The following is a 5,396-nucleotide window of genomic DNA, read 5'->3' as shown; positions in this document are numbered from 1 at the left end:
AAAATAAGATAGGGAGAGAAGTGAAACTTCCTGTATGATGAATTCCTCGAACTGGAGTCTTGGAGAGTAATCGGTTCGAGAGTGGAGGAGGATACTCTGGCGGTCGTAGAGGTTTGTTAGGCCATACGTCCTGCGCCATAAGAATATTATATCTAGTGGTAGCTATGGTCATGGTCGAGCAGGATATGGAAGTCGTGGAGAACCTTTCTCGATGGAGTTTTAGTTCCTATGTGATGTTGAGTGTAAGAGCTCAATATAGTTGTGATAAAATCAGGAACTTTTTAGGGGATATTAGGAAGAATAATTACTCATAAAGAAATAACCGAAATTAATAATTAAAAATAAAATTCTAAAATAAAAAGTAGTTTTAACAAAAATTAACATAAAAACATAAAATTATAAATAAATGTGTTTAAACATCTTCATCGCTGGATGGTTCGCGAGGTGGGGCTGGCGATGAGATGTGGAGGTGCTGACAAATCTACTGTAGAGTAGCATCAATGTTGTCAAATCGTTGAAAACAATGTTGCTCGAATCGAGTGAGGCACTCAGAGATGTCAGCGTATGAAGCCGCAGCATAAACTGGACGAGAGGGTGGTGGTGGCTGAGTCGGTGGATCCTCATGCTGTGGGGGGACATCATCAGGAATGTCTTCGTAGGCCTCCTCCTCGGTAGATTAGGCGAGACGATACTGGGGAGGGTAGGTTCCTCGACGCCTCTCGATCATCCTCATGCTAAGCATGCTCGAGATGCCTTATGGAGACATCTGGCCAATGAGGGTGAGGGATGATTCTTGAGTTGCACTGTTGAGGAGCCCGAAATGTCGCGCTAGTCGAGTCACGTAGGGGCCGATGGAGATGACCCCCTTCCGATGCCACTCCATCTGGTGCTAAATTGTAAGGGCGATGAAATAGGCAAGGTCAATGACGTGCCCGTGCGACATACACCATAAAAAGTAGGCGTCGTGGGTGTTGACGACGCCAGTGCTCTCTCGCCTCCCTGTAATCGTGTGAGCTAAAATAGCGTGTAAGTACCTCAAGGATGGTAGGAGAATTGATGCCTTGGAGTGGCTAGGATTGTAGGAGGTTGCGCCAAGGGCCAGAGTGTTCCAGCACTTCGAGGGGGGGAAGTGTATGTGGCGATTGAGAGTGTCTAAATCATTCTCCTCCGTGAACTCCTCCGTATATAAGCCCAGTGTAGCACCGAACTTTGGGATGCTTAGCTGGCAGATTAATCTACCTAGGCCTAATTGAACTGTGCCAGGATCATTGTAGTTCGTCATTACGGTCTGAAGATGGAACGTTGATCATAGTTCCATCGTGAGCTCAATATATGTTGGCTCGATAATCCCAAAGAATAGCTCCCAAGGGTCGGTGGTTAGGAGGGACCGAATCGCATCAGCCATCTGAACTTATTCTACGGTAGCCCAATCGATGCAGTGGCCCGTAATTAAGGGTCGGGCCCTAAGTATTTGGAAAAGCTCTTCTTGAGGCCCCCGGGGGAACAGTAGGAGGGGGTGACAATTTTTTGTGGTTGGACCCGTGAAAGATGACACTCCCTTCCTCTTCTTCGAGGTAGGTACGTTGACCTTTTTACCATATGAAGATGACATGGTATCTGCGTTTAGAATCATCAAGTCATCTTGATGAGTAGTCAAAGTAAAAGGAATACAATTTTCAAATAAAAAAAAATAGAATTTCAGCCACAACCAAATGTAACTAATCAAATAATTTCGTGACCTTATCATTGTATGAAAATGAGCGTAGTAATGGCATGTGTAAGACAAAAAAAAGTGAGGCTTTTCTAACAACATAATGGAAAAATGCAAATTGAATGATAGACATTGGCATGAAAATATCATGAGAATGAGCATGGTAAAGTCATGGGTATGAGGTTTCCCTAATAACTTGATTTAACACGCAATGTATAATAACTAACCTAAGAATGCAAACTAAATGATAAAATAATGAGCAAAATGACAAATAGTTTGAAAGAAATGAAGATTATGCTAACGATAAGCATTAGTAATAAGTAAAATAGAAGTGAAAGGAGTAAACAAATGCTAAGGGAGAGGGATTGAGAGTTGGAAACGGTGCACGGGCGTGGCAAGGAGGCCGTGTGGAGTTGCAGCGGCTAGGGTTAGGGTTTTTTGAATGGGGAAGAAAGTGAATAGTGTAGGGTATTTATAGATTTTGGGTCACAAGGCTAGGGCACACGCCCGTGTTCCCCAATTTTAGCCCTGTGATTCGTGAATTTCAAATTTGGGCTCGTCTGACATTTAGTACACGTCCGTGTTCCTCGGGCATGTGGGTGCACACAGTCGTGTCACACGACTGTGTCTAGCTTCGTTCGCTTCTCCCACACTCGTGTGTGCAATCCCTACGCCCGTGTTAATTTAATAGGTTCGCCCACAGTTCTTCTACACGGGCGTGTCGCACGCCCGTGTTGTTTTGGCCGGCTCGACCATGGCAATATCACACGACCGTGGCGTTTAATCGTAACCCGTGTTGGGGAAATCTTTTGCCCTGTTTTCACACGGCCTTAAGCACGCCCATGTGTCTGGTCGTGTCTCTGTGGAAACACTTGTATTCAAGATTTCTATTAGTAAGTTAGGAGTTAAATACCAAAATTTAAAGAAATTAATATTGTTAGTGCTCGGGTTGCCTCCCGAGAAGCGCTTATTTATAGTCTAAGCTCGACTTACCTCTCCAATGAATGGTCATGGTGGTTTGAGGAGTTTATACTCCTCATTCCTGTTATCAATCTCATCAAAATAAGGTTTTAATCGGGTGTTGTTTACCTTAAAAGTACCGAACTTGGGATGACTCACCTCCACCGTACCGAATGGAAAAATACTGAGTACCATAAGAGGGATTTCCTCATTCGGTGTGGTAGTGACAATGTGGGGATCTGCGGCATCTAATAAGACCTTATCACCAACCTTAAGTTGATTTGGAGAGGTATCGGGCTCGTTTTGGCGTAGTTTCAATTTGTCGGGTGTTCTTGGTTTGTGCGCCCGCCATTCATCGAGTTCCTCGATTTGTAATCTTTGATCTTCATGAACAGGTCCTCTACTGGTGCTTGAGAACAACTCATGTGCTTCCTTCAGACTCATTTTTTGCAAAGTAGGTTGCACCATATTGTTAGTTTTAGCAAAATGGTTTAAATGACACCTTCAATTCTTGATGTGTTGCCAGAATTGCGAGCTTGAAGGGTGATTGTTTCGTCTCCCACCCAGAGTGTGAGTTCACCTGTGCCAACATCAATGATGGTTTAAGAAGTTGCTAAAAAGAGCCTTCCTAGAATTAAGGGAGTGTTGCTATCCTCTTCAATGTCTAGAACAATAAAGTCAATAGGAAATATAAATTTATCGATTTTAACTAGCACATCTTCAATAATACCTCTAGGGAATCTTATAGTTTTATCTGCTAATTGAATGCTCATCCTAGTCTGTTTGGGTTTCCCGAGACCTAGTTGCTTAAACATTTTGTAAGGCATGATGTTGATACTAGCCCCTAGATCAGCTAATGCATGATTAACATCTAAACTACCAATTAAACAAGGAATAGTAAAGCTCCCCGGGTCTTTTAGTTTTTTGGGTAGTTTATTTTGGAGAATGGCCGAGCAAACTACGTTTAGCTCCACGTGCGACGCCTCGTCCAACTTCCGCTTATTTGCTAAAAGCTCCTTTAAAATTTCATTACGTTTGGCATCTGCGATAGAGCTTCAATAAACGATAAGTTAATATGTAATTTTTTTAAGAGTTTAAGGAATTTACCAAATTGTTCATCTGAGCGGTCTTTCCTTATTGTGTTGGGGTATGGCACACGAGGTTTATATTCGACATTTACTGATTTGTTTGTATTTTGATCTACCTCACCTTGACCTTTCCTTACCACGGTTTCTTACCTCGGTTCTGATTCAGGCTCAACGACTCCTTCGTCAACTTGAATATTAATTGCGTTGAGTTGTTCTCTTGGGTTAGGTTCGGTATTACTTGGAAAACTCCCTTGTGGCGTTTGGAGATTAGTTTGGAAAGCTGGCCAATTTGAATTTTGAGCCATTGGATCGACGCTTGTTGATTTTTAAATGCTGTCTCAGTGTTCTGAAAACGGGTTTCTGACACTGATATAAACTTTGAGAGCATCTCTTTAAGGTTTGGCTTCTTTTCCTGTTGGTAGGATGGTTGCTGAAAATCCGGAGGATGTTGTGGTCTTTGATTTCCTTGGCCTCCCCACAAAAAATTGGGATGGTTCCTCCAACCTGTATTGTAAGTGTTACTAAATGGATTGTTTTGAGGTCGACGATTATTACCCATGTAGTTTAGTTGCTTGTTATCCAGGTTATGGCCATAAGGTTGGTATTCCGAATGGCTTGTTCCACCGCTATTGGCTTCGCACTGCATTACTGAGTGAACCTGTGAAGAACTAAGAAAACCATTAATCTTTTTATTCAAGAGTTCTACCTGATTTGACAGCATGGTGACCGAATTGACGTTTTAAACACCGGCTATTTTCGTTGGCTTTGTCCTCATGACTTGCCACTGGTAGTTATTCAGTGACATCTCCTCAATAAAATCATAGGCATCTTCAGGTGTTTTATTATTGATAGTTCCGCCAGCAGCTGCGTCAACCATTTGCCGAGTCAAAGGGTCCAGACCATTGTGGAATGTTTGAACTTAGAGCCAAAGAGGTAACCCATGGTGAGGGCACTTTCTCAGTAAGTCATTGTATCTCTCCTATGCATCGTAAAGGGTTTCTAAATCCATCTACACAAAAGATGAGAAATCATTATGTAATTTAGCCGTTTTAGCTGGCGGAAAATATTTTAGTGAAAATTTTTGGTCATTTGTTCCTCTGTAGTAATTGACCCTTATGGTAACGAGTTCAACCACTGTTTAGCTTTGTTCCTCAATGAAAAGGGAACGTATGGCATCATCAGAAATGCCATTAATTTTAGATGTATCGCATAGTTCTAAGAAGTTGGCTAAATGAGCATTGGGATCCTCATGCTGCAAACCATCAAACTGAACAAATTATTGCATCATTTGAATAGTGTTAGGTTTTAATTCAAAAGTATTTGTAGCTACATCAGGTCTAACTATGCTTGATTCAGTCCTTGTTAAAGAAGGTTTAGCATAATCATACATAGTGCGTGGAGTAGGATTTTGATTAGCCGCAATTGCAGGAGGTAGCTGATTGGTTTGGTTTTCAGCCATCTCTCGATTGGGGGTTGAGTATCGTCTTCTTGCTCGTTCCCTGTGTATCATAAGCTTCGCCTTATTTCTCTTTGATTTCTGTGAACTGTAAGATCGATTTCTTCGTCAAAAAGTAATGGTCCTGACTGGTTTCTTCTAGTCATAAACTATAAAAACCTGCCAAGAGAAAGAAAAAGTA

The 5,396-nt window shown here is 42.0% G+C and overlaps 1 non-coding gene across 1 annotated transcript; it reads left to right on the top strand.

Moving 5' to 3' along the window:
- Positions 1-4,694: 4,694 nt before the first annotated feature.
- LOC128296097 (small nucleolar RNA R71) lies at positions 4,695-4,800 on the top strand. The gene has a single exon (XR_008286645.1). It is a non-coding gene; the product is annotated as a small nucleolar RNA R71 (small nucleolar RNA).
- The last annotated feature ends 596 nt before the right edge of the window (positions 4,801-5,396 follow it).

The sequence above is a fragment of the Gossypium arboreum genome, chromosome 7, assembly GCF_025698485.1.
Source record: "Gossypium arboreum isolate Shixiya-1 chromosome 7, ASM2569848v2, whole genome shotgun sequence".
NCBI lineage: Eukaryota > Viridiplantae > Streptophyta > Magnoliopsida > Malvales > Malvaceae > Gossypium > Gossypium arboreum.
Note: the sequence above shows the minus strand (reverse complement) of the source record. Positions and strands in the feature narration are given on the sequence as shown.